This window comes from Podarcis liolepis (genome assembly GCF_965112155.1).
Source record: "Podarcis liolepis genome assembly, chromosome: 1".
Taxonomy (NCBI): Eukaryota; Metazoa; Chordata; class Lepidosauria; order Squamata; family Lacertidae; genus Podarcis; species Podarcis liolepis.
Genome location: NC_139554.1, coordinates 42,163,947 through 42,182,757, shown reverse-complemented (window position 1 = coordinate 42,182,757; position 18,811 = coordinate 42,163,947). Strand labels below are relative to the sequence as shown.

The window sequence follows — 18,811 nt, the reverse complement described above, 5'->3', positions numbered from 1 at the left end:
CTAAGCCGCTAAACCGCTAATGGGCTTGCTTCGCAAGACAAAAAAACCGCAAGACGAAGAGACTCGCGGAACGGATTCTTTTTGTCTTGCGAGGCACCACTGTATAAGGACAAGGTGTCAAAAGGCATAAGAACAGAGTGTCTGTTCATAGAGAAAGCTTAGCATACCCAAAGAACCCACATCCAAGCACAGGACGATGTTAATAATATTCCCTGATCGCTTGAAGGCAATTCTAACTCACAAGTACAAATCAGATGATCAAGCAAGTGGTTGTTCACTAGTCTGGCATTGGCCATCAAGACTAAGACTTCCACTCCATGCCAGCAAGGGTGATCTATCAATGGCAACAGGCTTCTGGATGTGGATCCCTGCACCGGAGGCAGAGGAAATGGGTGCTACAAGGGAGAAAAATGCTTCAAGCAGCTAGGATTCAAATATCATGTTCTTATTCAGGAATGGGAATATTTTAACAAGCCTGCTCAAAGATGGTAGTGCAGAGCATCCTGTTCCCGTTGTATATGAGGGCCTCTATATCTTTCAGAGGGTTGCATGAGTTGTTAAGGTATTTTTAAGTATTTATTTCTTCATTGAAAGTTATAGCCACTGTATTATTATTATCATTCCCCACCCATCTGACTGGGTTGCCCTAGCTACTCTGGGTTGTTTCCTACAGAATATAAAAACGCAGTAAAACATCAAACATTAAAAACTTCCTTATACAGTGGTGCCCCGCAAGACGAATGCCTCGCAAGACGAAAAACTCGCTAAAGGGTTTTGCGTTTTTTGAGCTGCTTCGCAAGACGAATTTCCCTATGGGCTTGCTTCACAAGACGAAAAACGAAAACGTCTTGCAAGTTTGTTTCCTTTTTCTTAACACCGTTAATATAGTTGCGACTTGACTTCGAGGAGCAACTCATAGAACGCGGTGTGGTAGCCTTTTTTGAGGTTTTTGAAGACTTTGGTGATTTTTGAAGCTTTTCCAAAACTTCTTTTGCAGCCATTTGGTAAGTTAAACTTTTAAAACTTTTGGGGGGGGGTTGGATTTTGGGTTGGGGTGTTTGGAATTCAAGGACTTGGTGTTGGGGAGGGGTTTGCAAGAATCTGGAAGCTTGTTTTCCCCCCCCCCCTGCATTTTTATGATTTTCTGTGACCATTGGACCACTCTGCTGTTTTTTTTAAAAAAAATCTGGATTTGAATTTCTGTGTGGTGGGTGGCTGGGGGAACAGTTGAGGAGGGGGTTGCAAGAATCTGGAAGCTCGTGTGGTTTTTCCCCCCTGCATTTTTATGATTTTCTGTGACCATTGGGCCACTCTGCTGTTTTTTTAAAAAAAATCAGGATTTGAATTTCTGTGTGGTGGGTGGCTGGGGGAACAGTTGAGGAGGGGGTTCTTCAGCAAGAAGCAAAGAGTGGAAGAGGAACCTTCTTCGAGTTGTCCCCCAGAGTCTTAGAAAATGTACTGTACACTTTGTTGATTTTTAAATGCTTTTCTGTCATGTTCAGAAACTTAATTTATTGTTCCTTCAATTTTTGAAATGCTCTTTACAGTATGTGTGACTTTAAAGAGCACTTAATAAACTCTTGTTGTACCAAATTTGGCTTTGTTTGGACTTTTTTTGACCATAGGAACGCATTAATTGAATTTCAATGCATTCCTATGGGATTTCGTGCTTCGCAAGACGAAAAATTCGCTAGACGAAAAAACTCGTGGAACGAATTAATTTCGTCTTGTGAGGCACCACTGTACAGGACTGCCTTCAGGTGTCTTCTGAATGTCATATAGCTGTTTATCTCCTTGGCATCTTATGGCAGGGCAGACACTACTACCAAGAAGGCCCTCTGCCTGGTTCCCTTTCTTTCTTTGCAGCACTGCAATCTTCAACATACTTATCTGAATTTAAGGCCCCAACCCTGCTTACCTTGGAGTAAGTCCAATTGAACTCAGTGGGACTTATTTCTGACTACTCATGAATAGGATTGCCCTGCCAGCTTCAATGAAATCTGCAAGGATAAACACTTAAGGATTGCACTCTAAATCCCAAATAAACATAGTTAGGATTTGGTTGTACTTATTTACCTGCTAGTAAGCCCTACTGAATGCATTGGGAGTTACATTTGAGTATACCTGTATAGCAGGGATAGCCAGTGTGCTTCCCTCCAGATGTTGGACTACAACTCCCATCATCCTTGATCGCTGGCCATGCTGGCTTGGGCTGATGGGAGTTATAGTCCAACAGCATATGGAAGACATCACTTTGGCTACACCTGAAGTATAGGATTACATTTGTAAACCAGTCTGTCCTAAACTTTAATCACCAAATGCTAGGGAAATGACCTCAACATCTGGAAAATGCTCTGACTTGCTGTGTTTTCAAAGGAAGGACTAGGGAGCAGCCACATACAGTTATCTCTGCACCGTATACAGTGGTACCTCAGGTTACATACGCTTCAGGTTACATACGCTTCAGGTTACAGACTCTGCTAACCCAGAAATAGTGCTTCAGGTTAAGAACTTTGCTTCAGGATGAGAACAGAAATCGTGCTCTGGTGGTGTGGCAGCAGCAGGAGGCCCCATTAGCTAAAGTGGTGCTTCAGGTTAAGCACAGCTTCAGGTTAAGAGCAGACCTCTGGAACAAATTAAGTACTTAACCCAAGGTACCACTGTATATATTTTTTGTTCAAACTGTATTCCATGGAAGCCTGGAGTTCCTCAATGAAGGAAGTGGTAATGTTCTTTGTTCATTGATTTATATCTTGCTTTATCATAGCTTCAAGATGGCTACAATAATAAAACCCCAGTAGCATAAAAATTTTATTTTCCATGTTGAACATGGAGATGGTCCATTATAGACAACCACAGTTTGAGACACAGACCCCCTAAGCAGTGGGGCTAATGTTAACTCCTCCTTCACTGGAGATTTCCTTTCTACATGTTCTGTGCACAGAATGAATACTCTGGAACAGCTACCCTGGAAATTAGGATGGTGCCAACAATTCATTTTTAGGCATCTACTAAATACTTTTTTTATTCAACCAGGCTTTTCCAGGGCAGCATAACTGGATATTGTTCCTGCTGGTTTTACAAATAGATTTAATGTGGGGTTCCCACCCCCCTTTAACTTTGTACTTTGTTTTTATTTTATTTTATTTTTTGTATGCCATAGCAGTCTTTTTGAAGGTGGGTGGTTTATAATTTTTAAAATAAAATAAACTAATATAAAAGGAGCATATTGGCTATTTTGGCTAGCATTCAGTATTCATTAGAGGCTGGGAGGAAACCACCCCACCCCCCACCTCAATTGATCTCTATTCAACATGAAGTTGAGATGCATATCTGTGAGCAGCAGGGAGTTATTTACATTGCCGGCATATCATCAATGTAATTAACACCTGCTGCCTCAGCAACTGAATACTATCAGTTATAACCACACCAGTATGTTTTCACAGTTACATATTACTAGTGGTATGGGCACACTATAGATCCGATAAACACACCCTTGTTACATTGTGCACTAGATTCTGCGTGACTAGGGTTGCATATGGATGACCAAAAGATATCCACCTGGGTCTCAATTTCTTTCAATGCAGCAGACGCTATTCTAATTATAATTAGGGTGACATTATTTACTGGGGTAAATAATACTTTAACACACAATGCTTCTTCCAGGAAGGTTGCTGACTTTGTGTAATTTCTGTTAAGGTGGTCAGGTACCACTCAGCAGAGCATGTGATAGATAGATGAGATTAGAGTTTTAAAAATGCCAGGATCAAATGGCCGTTTTCTGTTACTGACTTCCAGACAGCTGAGATAGAGCTCAGATACGACTATGATATGCACCGTAGAAAGGTTTACAACTGACATTTGTCATTGAGAAGCCACTGAATAAACCATCTACTCCTTACACAACAGTGTAGTACAGATGCTGAAATATCAGCTATCATCTTTTGATTGACATTTCTAGCTACACTGATCCCTGTCTCGTAAGATCTGGTGACTGCCCACTATTCACGCTCATCGTCTTTAAACATCTTGGGAAAGTAAATGGATCTACATTGTCACAGAAGTACATTTATTTTTCCTTCCTTAGTTGTCCTCCAAGGAAACCAAACATTAACCATTTATGAGAACATAAACATGCATACTTTCCCTTGCATTCAGTCTCAGACATTGAAGCTTACACGCCACTGCACAACCACACACCTTCAGAATGTATCTGTGAGGATTTGTTTTGTGAAAGCACTTCCACGTCATTCGTTCATTAAATTTATTGGTTGCTTTTTTGCCACAGCGACTTAGAATATTTTAAACAAACACATAATACATTAAAACCAGAATTTTAAAAGAAAATATCTTAAAGGCAATTCTGTTTTTAAAAAGCTACGTAGATTAAAACTTCCCACTCAACTTTGTTGGACTGGTCATGATTATCATCTTCCAAAGCAACTACTCTATTCCCAACTTAAGAATGGAAAGCGAAATACCAGTGGACAACAAAAGGGGTTTAAAGTATAAGCACTGATAATTGGGAAATACTGGCCTCTACCAAAGGCATCATGGACTTTGAAGAAGCTCAAAGTTAGGACGAAAGGGAGAAACGAGCTAAGAGGAAGGCACGTCTGGCAGATCCTCACCATGATCAACTCCCGTCCAGAAACCTACGGTATGTCCCTACTGTGGAAGGATGCGTGGATCCAGAATTGGCCTCCACAATCATGGACTCACTTTTAAAACCATGTTTATGGTAGACCATCTACGAGTAATTGCCAAATATTATTTTTTATGTTTTAGTATTAAACAGTAGCGACTCCTGAATAGAATTTTTAAAAACTTAAAAGTCGAAATCTGGCCATAAATATAAGCACCAATTCTGTGAATTGACCATAGGTTTACTGTTACTTGTAGTACAATACTACTTTTAATGTCATATTTTATAAATTGCTTTCTGGTCACTGACCGTATTAAAGATATTTGATTTGTTTTAGTATTGTAAACTGCCTTTTGATCCTTGGATAACGGGGGGTTTATATATTTAATAAATAAATGCATAAATCATTGGCAAGCATTTATCAGTCAGAGTTTACAGCACTGAGCTAGGTGTGCCCATGAACTACCTCAGTATAACTTAAGGCAGCTTCAAGTGCCTTGCTCTTTCTTTTTGAAGAGTTAGTGAGTAATCATCTGCATGTGTCCATAAGCACCATCTTTCATGTACTAAAAATAAAAGCTTTGGAAGTGTTTGGACCTCTATGTCCTCCATATATGTACAAAAAAACCCCTTTAATATGAACTGGGACCTTCCTGTGCAGATAGATACCTGCGTGAATTGACTGCAGTTTGCTGTCCACTGCAAAATAAATAAGAAAGGCTGGATGAATTGTATGAACAGAGCTCATTTGCTGTCAGTTGTGTGTACAGGCCTCAGTTCATACTGCCGGTTCTATTCGTTGTGAGCTCAAAGTTCACTCCCATACTTCAGCGTATGTGAAAACTGTGTGTTAGGCCCACATGCAAACTGGACCTAAGAGATATGTGACGGTTCTGTGGTCGAGAACGTATTGTGTAGGTTCAGTTATAAGAACATTATCTTTCAAAAAGCAGGCAGGAGGTGTGCAAACAGCCTCTCAGCAGCTTCTGCTGGAAGGGTGTTCAGTAGCAAAAGTGAGTGAGAAGTGATTACTTGAGTCTGTCATCTCCTCTGGCATCTCTGCCGTCGAAATCCTGGCACTCTTTCCTCAGAGGCCAGCTCTTGGCTGCCCCTGGCATCGCTGAACAATTGCTTTGTGAGGCTGTGTTTAGACTTTGGACTGGTGCCTGGTTTTCAAATCCGACGCACTTTGTGCAGTGAGTTAAGGTGCCCCCTGAAGGATTTCCTCCCTCCGCCTGCTGCTCAATCCCTGGTGTCACTGTTCCACAACAGGCTGAGACTACAAAGCTTGAGGCCAACAACTTCTCCATTACCTCTCAGGTAACAGTCAGCTCTTCCGATCAGATGCAGTCTCAAGAAGTCCCTGATAATGTGGTGTGCATTCCAGATTCCACTTCAATTATTCACACCGGGATTGTACTTCAGTATCTTTCGCTCAGATAGTCTCTATCTCACTTTTCTTTCTTGCTTCTCTTTTTAAATAAGACATGCCCCACGCTCAAACATAGAGAAGAGTCATCAGTATTTATCCCTCAGCTTTAGTTTCTACCTCTTTTTTAAAAGAATAAATCAGTCTGAGATACATTCCATAAACTGTCTGAAAAACAATATTGTCTAGAGATACAGATCAAATATGTCTTTCCTAAGTTTTTATGTCCTTCCCCTCCTCCACTTGCTCAAAGATGGCTACAGCTAAAAATTGGGGCAGCAAAGATTGTGGGCTGGAGTTAGTTAACAAATTGAGGCTGCAATCCTTAACATATTTACACAAAGGCTGCATTTACACATCAGTTTATTCCATTTCCCCCCACGTTTCCCTAGCTGTTAATTTTCACTTTATATTTGAGCTTTCACGTGAAGTAAAAGCCACTTCCAAAAATATAGTGGAATATATTGCAGATTTAGCACTCATTTCCATGTTATTTGCAAATGTTATTTGCTTTAAACAAAATTCCATTTTTGAATAACATGGAAATGAGCAGTAAACCTGTGCTATATTACACTATATTTCTGGAAGTGGCTTTTATGTAATATGAAAGCTCAAAAATACAATCATAGAATCATAGAATTGGAAGGGACCACAAGCGTCATCTAGTCCAACCTAGTCTGCAGAAATCTCAGCTTAAAGCATCCATGGCAGATGGCCATCCAACCTCTGATTTAAAACCTTCAAGGAAGGAGAGTCCATAACCTCCCAAGGGAAACCATTCTGCTGTCAAACAGCTCTTATTTTCAGAAAGATTTTCCTGAAGTTTAGTTGGAATCTTCTTTCTTGCAACTTAAAGCCATTGGTTCAAGTCCTACCCTCCTGCGCAGGACAAAACAAGCTTATTCCCCCTTCCATGTGACAGCCCTTGAGATATTTGAAAATGGCTTTCATATCTCCTCTCCGTCTCCTCTTTCCCAGGCTAAACATACCCAGCTCCCTCAACCACTCCTCATAAGGCTTGGTTTCCAGACCCTTGATCATCTTGGTTGCCCTCTTCTGCACACATTCCAGATTGTCAACATCCTCCTTAAACTGTGGTGTCCAGACCAGATAAAGTATTCCAGGTGTGGTCTCACCAAGGCAGAATAGAGCGGTTAATAATGTGGAAATTAAATTAAGGAAACGTTGGGAAAACTGATGTGAATGCTGCCTTACGCTATATTCCAGATGTATCCAAAACAAGAACTCAGAATTACTTCCTTTAGATTCTCAGACAAAACTGAAGAGAATCATTGCAAGCCTATTATCTCTGAATACCAATTATGTCAGGAAGCTGGACAAACAAAACCCATTGCTTCATTATGTCAAAAACCATTGAGGGCTACTGAGCTTAAATTCCTCTACGTTCAATGGGACTTTGCTCCTTAATAAAGTGCCTAAGATTTCAGCCTTACCGGATCAAGAGGGATTTATTTGTTCTGTCACTATCCAGTGAGAGGCAAACATTTCTAACATTAAAAATTCAATGAACTATTAGTGCATAAAAAGCAAGTTGAAAAACGTAAAAGGAAGATGAGCCCTAATAATACTTTAATGATGCATTTTTTCAGTCGTATCACTGACTTTGTGTGCATATTGATGGTGTTTTAATTCATACTTTGCTTTAAGGTATCGCCTCAGGTTAGAATGAATCCCTGGTGCTGGCCCCTCTTGGCAGTAGCAGGTTACAGCCTGAAACTGGTCTTTGACTGACAGCTCCTTAGATACAGCAAGACTGGTGGAACCCAACTACAACCCATCCCTCTGTCTAGCCTTGGAGTTACTTTGGTCAGCAGTGGCCTGAGCTGAACAAAAGAGTAAGGAGACATTTGAGGAAAACACCATGCAAATTTAATGGTGTTCCAAGAAGGCCAAGCATAATAGATGAGAGCCAAGATCACCCCATTCCCCACCCCAGTACATTCATGAATACTTTTATTTACAATACACAGAAGCACACAGCGTAGAGCAGGCATAGGCAAACTCGGCCCTCCAGATGTTTTGGGACTACAACTCCATCACCCCTAGCTAACAGGAGTAGTGGTGAGGGATGATGGGAGTTGTAGTCCCAAAACATCTGGAGGGCCGAGTTTGCCTATGCCTGGCGTAGAGATTATACTGACATGCATGCATAAATGTGCAAATGCTGTAGGAAAATCCTAGCACATATACGGACAAGTGTATAACTGTCTAGAAAGTTAGGATGCATGATAGTCACCAGATTAGTATCTGAAACAGCTGCAACCTGATGATGAAATGTGCTGCTGACCATTTCCATAATCCAAAACTGTAGACATAGGAACGACCCCCAGGATAGACACAAGAAGCTGTTATTCACATCACTGAAGCAGCCTACCCATTCCTTCCTTCCTCCAGAGCACAGATCATTGGCATCAGTGCAGTGGCCTGACATACAGTAATCTGTAGGGGCAGCTAAAAAACAAATCTCGCTTGTAAGCCTGCACTGGGCATGGGTTCCAACCCTGAGCCAATGCAGACAGTGATCCATGCCTGGTCTGGCAGGCCTGCTGTTTGTTTTAGTTAGTGATGGACTGTGCATGCTGAGCACCATTAAAGTGCAGTCTAATACAGTGGTGCCTCGCAAGACGAAATTAATTCGTTCCGCGAGATTTTTCATCTAGCGAATTTTTCGTCTTGCGAAGCACGGTGTCGGAAAAGTTTTGGAAAAGCTTCAAAAATCACCAAAAACCTCAAAAAAAGGCTACCACACCGCGTTCTATGAGTTGCTCCTCAAAGTCAAGTCGCAACTGTATTAACGGTGTTAAGAAAAAGGAAACAAACTTGCAAGACATTTTCGTCTTGCGAAGCAAGCCCATAGGGAAATTCGTCTTGCGAAGCAGCTCAAAAACCGCAAAAGCCTTTCGTCTAGCGAGTTTTTCGTCTTGCGAGGCATTCGTCTTGCGGGGCACCACTGTAATTCATTTAGCTGGTGTGAAAGTGCACTACTGATAAAGCACAATATATATTTATTTCAATAGTGTGCATGTATAATTGTTTTAAATGGAAAGGCAAAAACATATGTGTGTGCTATGATGTGCACTGCCCATCAGAAGGTGCCACTACTCTTGCCAAAACTTTAGCATCTGCGGAAGAGGCATCAGAAAAGCAAATAGCTGTGGATTTTTGCTGTTTAACACTCATAGCCGTTTTTGGAGTACAGGTCTACTGGATCAAAAAAGAGGAGGGAAGAATTCCATCTGTATGCAAAAAGTACAAACTATTCGGGGGAACATTCTGCTATGCTTAACTGATGGATTGCTAGCAAGCTACCTCTCTTAGCACTATCAAGGCAAGCTAAGGGGATGCAACAAAATGAGGGCAAAATATCTTGTTCTTCACAAGGGCATCTTCTAAGATCTTGGGGATGGGTGGAGGAGATGAAGGCCCTGTAAACATCTTATCTGATTTAGAGAGGTGTCTTTACAAGGGGTGGGATGGAGAGGGGGTAGTAAGAGGATCTGTTCTGTCTCTTTAATAAATAAAGAATTTGGGTGACACAAGACCTCCTTGTATCCAATGGAGGACATTTCTTCCCTTGGGAACCTGAAGCTCAGTTGTTATTAAAAATGAAAATCTGTTTCTGCCTTGCAACCAATTTTGTAGAAACAACAAATGCTTAAAAGGAGCAGAGAAGGAAAAGGAGCGAACGGACAGAGGAGTCTTCCTGACACGGGGATCTGTGACTAACAACCCTAAGAACAGGCAGGACAAAGGAAAAGGGTGAGTTGTTCTCATTCGTTTCTTTTACACATGGTATATCTCCATTTTCACGCACAGTGTAAAGGATGCATCCCAGCAGCTGTGCCAGCCAATTCTATGCATGCTTACTCAGAAGTAAGTCCCACTGAGTATTACTGCCTACTCCATAGCACAAACTATAATTTCAGAAAACTGCTTGGTGCCATTGTCTGGAAAATAAGCTTCCTCCTATTATTTCTAGAGTCACTTCCAGATGACTTGTTTAAAGAGCATTCAGCCTGATTTGTTTGTGGGGAGATGATAAAACCATGGGCCCAGCAAGTGTTAACCGACACTGTTCAATCCATTTCCCTGTCAATTTCTGCATTGGCGATAGATCTTTGGAGAAAGCAGGTTTGTTTCACAAGACCTCCAAATCTTCTTTATTTGCAGTGCTTAAATCTGCCAGATTGTGACTGAATCTCTTCCCAAAATGACTGCTTGGAAGCACCCTTCGGCCAAAGAAGCTTTTAGTATTTATGGGAGTGAAAGCTAAATCAAAGGCCATTAGTAGTGGCTTCAAAAAAACCACACACTAGCTAACAAAGTCACCCCATGTATGTCTGATCAGAGGTAAGTCCCTTAGAGTTCACTGAGACTTACTCCCAGTCCCCAGTAAAGTGTATATACTTTGTCAAGGACATAGATTTTCATATTTGTTTTCAGCTTCCTTTTGGTTTTTACATTTAGGATTAGGGTGGAACACCTTGCAGAAAAGGGTGCTGTGGATGCCCAGTGAAAACAGAGGAACTTTTCCGTAGCCACACTTCACTGCTACAAAGATTAGGTCTTTAATTTATGTTAGCACCTTGAGTAAAGCATAACGAGATGAAATGATATTAATTTACAATAATTTTAGGAAAGGGGAAACATTAGTGCACAACAGACAGTCAAAAAAGCAGGCATTTGTATATGCTTAACACTTTTGAATGGGAAAATGGTGAGAGCATTTTACAAATTTATTGTAATCCTACATTAAAACTTAAGGGGGTTTAAAAAATAAATATGCAATACACTTAGGTCAAAACAGACCCTCTCCTTCACTCGTTTCCATGCATTGCTAAATGTGTTGCTAACTATGTCTTTCAATTTAACCTGAAGGTTTTTAAAAATGCAAATTGCATCAACTTGGCGTGGGGCTGAGAATTAATTGTTTCAGAGCATGCATGGAGGGAGAATTTAGCTCTTTCCTTCCGTTCTATGTTCCTGAGTAAAATCCCTCCTCTGATGATAATATCTGCTTTGGGAGGAATTCTCCCACTGGTGCCAAACCTACATACATTTATTAGGGTATAAATCACATTCAATGTAATGGAGTAAATATGCTTTACAATTGTGTTGTAATGGCCTTAAACCAAAATACTGTAGCCTAACTGATTGCCGGGTTATAATCTTAGATTGATTCCTTCTATTTCTGATATTTGAATGCTTATTTGTCATCCTTAGTCACCACTATACAGTGGTACCTTGGTTCTCAAACTTAATCTGTTCTGGAAGTCTATTCCAAAACCAAGGTGTGCTTTCCAATAGAAAGTAATGCAAAATGGATCAATCCATTCCAGACTTTTAAAAGCAACCCCTAAAACAGCAATTTAACATGAATTTTACTATCTAATGAGACCAATGATCCATAAAATGAAAGCACACAATCAGTCAATCAATCAATCTGTAGCTGAACTGGGTTCCACACAGTCACAAAAACAAAACAAAAAAACAAAAAACTCAAAATAAATAGCAAAAACAGACATACCTCAGCGTAACACTCAAAACGGAGGTGTGGCACTCAAAACAGAGCACGTTCGGCTTCCGAAAAAAGTTCACAAACCAGAATACTTCCGGGTTTGCAGTGTTTGGGTTCCAAGTCGTTTGAGTACCAAGGTGTTTGAGAACCAAGGTACCACTGTACTGAGTAAGGGCTCGTCCACACTTCCCCTTGTCTTGTGAGTAGAAAGCATGGGTCCAATTGCTTCAGTTAAGCAGTAAAGAGTGGGTTTTCCCTGGGGGAAAGCAGCGGGACAAGTGGGCGTGTGCAGGAGCCCTAGGGCTTGGTTCATACAGAAGACTGCAAAAGCATCTACCAATCCTGTGAACTTGGGAGAGAAAACGAAAAAGAAATTGCATTCTCTGGCCAGTGCAGGTATAACATTTTAACTGCTGCCACGAGAAACACAAGAAGCCAATTCTTAACCATGTGAAAAAAGCCCAAATTTGATCCAGATTGCAAAATCTGTTTCCAAAAGCATAAAACATTACCAACGATCAAGAAATCTGGCCTGCAAAATCAGGAAAGCAAAGGACAGAAAATCAGGAGGCAGAAATCTAAAACTTGCTGGAGATCTTTAAGCAGAGACTGGGTAGCCATGTATCAGGGATGCTGTAGTCCCATCCCACAACATCGTTCCATTGTAGACCCTGCATGGAATGGAAGTCTGGACTCGATGACCTCGAAGATTACTACCAGTTCCGTAATTCTGTGAGAACAGATGAGCTTGTAAGGAACAGGGCCACAGAGGAAATGCTGTTTAAACAATATGCACACTTTTCTGGATCTTATCCAATGGTTACTTTGTGCTGGCAGAAGAACGGCTTGCACACAGTAGAACCGGGGCTGCCAACAGGATTTTCTGTGTCCAGAATTGGACCAAATATGGGCCCTCTGTGGCACTCAAAAAGAGGATAGAAATTTGCCTACTCTTGCAAATGTGTACCCTCTTTTGTAGGTGGGGGTGGCAGGCCCAAGGAAATAGTATGTCTGACAGATATGATGCCAACAGTTGAAACTTCCCCTTGGTTGTATTTCCACACCTGAAAACGATTTCCCTGTTTAATTTCTACTTGCCACCCAGCTGTTAAAGGGACAAAGGCCCTGTTCCCCTACTCCATGTCAGCCTTAAACCATGCAAATAACTCAGGTGCCTTGAGTTGTGAACCAGTTATTACTGTAGGTCTTTCACCAATTGATCTTAGGCCAGCAATACAGGTGTTAAGTTGTGGGTGAACATATCAGACGACACAGCAATTTTTCAAACAGCTCTTGTTTATTCAGAGGCCAGAATAGAACTGAACTGAAGAGCTCAGTCAGCCTGCTTATATAGAGCTCCAGGACAACGTAACTGTAGCAACTTTCTAAAACTATCCAATCACTGAATGTCACTTTTGATCCTTCATTTGCATACAAACTATCCAATCACTGAATGTCACTTTTGATCCTTCATTTGCATAACTATCTACAGTATCCCCCGGCTGGCCCAGGGTGAGAACTTCAGTACATAACACCAGGCAACAGCCATTTTGCATGGGGGTTCTGTTCACAGCCCCCACCCTCATTTTGTTGTCTTCTGGTTCCAAAATGACTCACATGGTGCCAGCGATTGCGCATCAACTGGACGCGCCTACCTACAATGGTCGCCACTTGTACTACATCCAATGTAAGATCAAACGTGGTATTTCAGATGGAGGGGCTGAAAAATAATAATAAGATTCACAGCAATCCACATGCTCCTGCTTGGATAAATTCAAGTTTGAAAATGGTAAAAAGGCAAGCTGTGTATTGTAAGATGATTTGTGATTATTTATTAATAGATCATAATAAGAACAGCAATGTTGTCACACAGATGAAACAGTCACTATGCCCATTTAAGGGTTTATACCACAGGCAGCAACTGCCTTATTTTCCCCTTAGGGATGATAAAGCAATTAATCAACCCCTTCCTCCATCCTACTGCTACAATCAACTTCAGCAACCCACAAACAAACACACACAGCTCTCCCCCTCCCCCCCCCGCAGCCAGTTCTGAACTAATGTGTTTGCCTGGTTTTGATATTATTACCATTGGAAGTGGATCAGACTTGGATATTCTTTCTCCAATACAGTATTCTGAGTGTGTGTGTGTGTGGACAATTCTGGCTTCTAGGATCAGTTACCGCTAGCAAGGTGCCAACAAACAGGGCTGCATTTGTTCATTGTGGAAGCTCCAGCGCAATGAAAAGCAACCGCGCAAGAGCGCTATGCTTGTGCTGTTTCCATTCATCCTGAATGGGCCTTGCGCGTGCAGGAAAACTTCTCAGCTGATTGTTTCCTTTTGTCTCCCCTCTGCTATTGTGGCAGCTTCGTTATCGACCTTGAGCAAAACCACCGCTGCACAACTTGCTTCAGTTCCCTGTTTTCTCTGTCAGACACACTGTCTCGGTCTTGGTTTGGGTCTATTTACTCAGAGCCAATGCTTAACAATGACTAATTTCCTCAAGGAATTCCTCCGAGTCCATCCTTTCATGAAATCCTGCCATATCTCTCTGTAAATCATTGCAAGGCAAAATATCCTTCCAGACCTCTATTACTGCATTAGGCTGTCAGACATGCAACTTTTACTTCTCATCTTAAGGTGCAGGCTTCGAATCTTTTCCTTTGCGCAGTCTCACCAAAATCAGCGACCACAACCTATTCTTTACATTCTGCTTACTTATTATACCTGGGGTCGCCAACTTGGTGCCTGTGGATGTAACAATACCCTTCAGGTATTCCCCTTATGCCCACAAAAACTGAGTCCCCTTGATCATGAGGAGGTAAAGGTGGTGACTCCCCCCCCCTCCCCATTACATAGAGCTGAAGAAGGAAGTTGGAGAATGGCACTCTTTTCCATTTCCTCTTTTAGCTCCCTGCGATTTTCTACCCTCAGATTAATTCTACTGGATCAAACTACCAGATTGCTTGAAAAAGTGGCACATGTGCCCATGCGTGCACTTTCAGCAGGGGAAGGGATGTTCTGGTGAGTGGCCCGATTCAGGGAGGTGGGAGTGAAGTGCCAGAGGGTGGTGTCCACAGCACCTGCTCAAAAAAAATCCAAATGTGCCCAATCAGGCTTAAAAAGGTTAGTGATCCCTGTACATGGGGGCAGGGAGGCAACTACCCCCCCTAAATCAGGTAAATCAATAAAAACACAGTGGTACCTCAGGTTACAGACCCTTCAGGCTACAGACTCCGCTAACCCAGAAATAGTACCTCAGGTTAAGAACGGACCTCCAGATCAAATTAAGTTCTTAACCTGAGGTACCACTGTACTTAACTAACTGAGGTTCTCCCCCCCCCCAATAAATCCTGGCTATGCCCATGTCCCTGTATTATATAAGTTAGATGCCACCTTTCTTCCTTGATGGATTTAAGGTAGTACAGGTTGAAAGGTTGAATTCCCACCTGGACTCTCCTCCTGGCACCAAGAACACCTAGCCCTACCTTTAGCTTCAGCAAAGTGGGTGCATCATGTGTCTTCACCCCATGCCAGTGGAGTCCAAGGCTTGATGAAGCAGCTTCATCACCTTGGCTCTGTAAATGAGAGGGAGTCTGAGGAAACTCTTAATAACCCTGTCTTTGCGGCATACACTGCTGGGCTAAATGTCCACTGGCTATGAGACGATGTACAGGTGACTAAGCAGAAGACTCAAGGCTGAGTTATTTCTTTCGCTCCGCTTCCTGCACTTCTTCATCTCTTAAGTTTTGGACTGGCCGTTCATCCCCCCTTCAGACCCAGATGAATGTGCTGTACTGTTCCACTCAGAGAAATGTAGGACACGCTTGCTAGCCTAGGTAAAAGTATTTCATGAGCAACGTTGCTTATGTCTGGCAGTGTCCTTCTCTTAGAATTTGCACTTAGTTCTTCATTACTCTACCTTTCTTTCAAATCAGAACCAGTGAAGGCGGTGAAGGTCCTGTGTGAGTGCCTGGAGGCGGTTGGAGGATGGATGGCGGCTAATGGATTGAAGTTGAATCCTGACAAGACAGAAGTACTGTTTTTGGGGGACAGGGGGCAGGCTGGTGTGGAGGACTCCCTGGTCCTGAATAGGGTAACTGTGCCCCTGAAGGACCAGGTGTGTAGCCTGGGAGTCATTTTGGACTCACAGCTGTCCATGGAGGCACAGGTCAATTCTGTATCCAGGGCAGCTGTCTACCAACTCCACCTGGTACGCAGGCTGAGACCCTACCTGCCCGCGGACTGTCTGGCCAGAGTGGTGCATGCTCTAGTTATCTCCCGCTTGGACTACTGCAATGCGCTCTACGTGGGGCTACCTTTGAAGGTGACTCGGAAACTACAGCTAATCCAGAATGCGGCAGCTAGACTGGTGACTGGGGGCGGCCGCCGAGACCACATAACACCGGTCTTGAAAGACCTACATTGGCTCCCAGTACGTTTCCGAGCACAATTCAAAGTGCTGGTGTTGACCTTTAAAGCCCTAAACGGCTTCGGCCCAGTATACCTGAAGGAGCGTCTCCACCCCCATCATTCTGCCCGGACACTGAGGTCCAGCGCCGAGGGCCTTCTGGCGGTTCCCTCATTGCGAGAAGCGAAGCTACAAGGAACCAGGCAGAGGGCCTTTTCGGTGGTGGCGCCCGCCCTGTGGAATGCCCTCCCATCGGATGTCAAGGTGATGGACAACTACCTGACATTCAGAAGACATCTTAAGGCGGCCCTATTCAGGGAAGTTTTTAATGTATGATATTTTAGTGTTTTTTGGTTTCTGTGGAAGCCGCCCAGAGTGGCTGCGGAAACCCAGCCAGATGGGCGGGGTACAAATAATAAATTATTATTATTATTATATTACTTGAACTTATTATGAAGTGCTGATGTTTACAGAATTGCTATTTAAGTTTTGTCTAACTGCATGCTTAGCAGCAGAAATTACAGTGGTACCTCTGGTTACGTACTTAATTTGTCCCAGAGGTCTGTTCTTAACCTGAAACTGTTCTTAACCTGAAGCACCACTTTAGCTAATGGGGCCTCCTGCTGCCGCTGCGCCGCCAGAGCACGATTTCTGTTCTCATCCTGAAGCAAAGTTCTTAACCTGAGGTACTATTTCTGGGTTAGTGGCGTCTGTAACCTGAAGCGTATGTAACCTGAAGCATATGTAACCCGAGGTTCCATTGTATTGCGTTATGAGCTGCCAAGATATATCCCTTGCCCTCTCCCTGTTTGTGCAGTTCTAGGCAAGCATCAGAAACAGCAGATTTAATTAGCACCTGCGAGGCCACTCTATATGGCTGGACACATGCGTTGCAAAAATAAAAAGGAATACATCACAAAAACAAGACATAAATTTGAACAAAATATGCATACACTAATGTGTGTGTGTGTAAACCTAGAAACAATACATCTCATCACTGTGGAGAAGACTGACCTGTGTCCCTGTTCAGTCTTCTATCCAGGTACTAACTGTTGATGGGCAACTTCAAGACCCCTGCTCTCCCTTCTTATGTGCATATATCAGGTGGCTGGTGCTGAGGGGCAGGAATGGGCAGAGCTGTGGGTGCCACAAAACCCCTAAGCCAGCCTGCTGCCCTCAGGGGCATATAGCTGTTCCTTCAGCAGTGTTCAAGTAAGATTTAGTTGCCACTCTGATCAGCTTCTGTGTCCGAAATGGGGAGAGATGCCATCTTTGCCTCAGGCAGTAAAATGTCTTGAGCCAACCCTATTTAAGAAGGTCTTTTGTGTGCAACATCTGTTCTCTTTTGTTTCTTCATTTTTTGGTGTTGCTTGATAGGGCTTTTCACAAAGGAGTCTCCCGAGAAATCTTTGCCCCCTTACTAACCTCTTTTGTTCCTACGGATCATTAATTTCCCCCCTCATATTAGGCACATCGGCATAAAAGCACATAAACACACATTTTAATGTGCTCCATTGTTTCCTTTAGTCTAGTAATGCACTGCTCAGACTTCAAAAGCCTCTGGGAGCCTCAAAAGCCCAAACAAACAATAGTTTGATTTGAAAATGACTGGCTGTTGTAGCAGAAGTCTGAAATCAGTTGCAGGCCCAGCCAAGAGCTTCCAGAGCATCTGCTATGATGGCACTGCTTTCAGAACTGGAACCAAGGCTGTCAAAAGTGGAGAATATTCCAAGGCTTTAAGCCCAGTGATATCTGACTAGCAAGCTCAAATGCAATTTTGTTTTGCTGCATATCCATTATGTTGTAATTTGCATTCCATTCTTGTTAGTCATGCATTCTTTTCAATTCATTAGGATCACAACAATTAGGAATGGAAAAGGACAAATCTAAACAAGCTAGTGTCAGACCAGCAATTTTTCATAAAATTCAAAGTCAGTGGGAGAGTGGGTGGGTGAAAACACTCTCAAAAGATTCCATTAATTGGCATGTTATCATTTATATCAGGAGTGGGAACCTGTGGCTGCCTAGGTGCTGTTGGGTTGCATCTTCCATCTTTCCTGGCCATTGGTCACGCTGGCTGGAGCTGACGTGAGTTGGAGTCCAACATCTGCTGCAGGGCCACAGGTTCCCCAGCCTTGGATTATAAATTAATTAATTAAATTTGTTTATGCAATTAAAAGATTGTATGATGTCTCTTAGAAAACCCCCACCTTTCTTTCTCTTTAAAAAAGGCAAAACTTAAGGGAGATAGTGCGGGTGGGATAAATATGTCAGAGCCAGCTGCTAGACAACACAGTCAGCTTCTGCTTCTAGCTCACCCTGAAAGATCTCACTAGAAATAAGTTCTAGAAAAGAGAAAGAATATTTGACATCAGGGTGATGAGTATGCTTCTAGAAGAGCAGGACAACTTCCATTTTTAGGTGTTGTCCTAAAACCCATAGTTTTAAACTGGTTCCACATTGCCATAACTCTGGGAAGTGTAGCTTTGTGATTCTCTGTTCTTAGTCTCTAGCCACTTAATAAATAACCCCAGAGTTCCTTGTTTAGAATACATGCTTGAAATCATTTGAAATTCCTGGTGTAGATCTGCAGCTGGATTTTGTGTAGAGCCTGGCTACTGGCAGTGGCGTAGCGTGGGGGGTGCAGGGGGTGCCGGCCGCACCGGGCGCAACATCTGGGGGTTAGGGTTAGGGGGCGCAAATCCACGGGTTAGGGGGCGCAAATTACTTGCCTTGCCCCGGGTGCTGACAATCCATTCTACGCCACTGGCTACTGGGGAAAAAAT

At 42.7% G+C, this 18,811-nt stretch overlaps 1 protein-coding gene across 1 annotated transcript in view; it reads left to right on the top strand.

Annotated features, from left to right (window-relative positions):
* BMF (Bcl2 modifying factor) overlaps positions 1 to 18,811 on the top strand; it is a 94,476-nt gene that overhangs the window by 9,050 nt on the left and 66,615 nt on the right. The window contains exon 3 of the mRNA XM_083509967.1: positions 9,738 to 9,854. The gene's annotated coding sequence lies outside the window, so the exon portion shown is untranslated. The remainder of the gene's footprint in view (positions 1 to 9,737; positions 9,855 to 18,811) is intronic.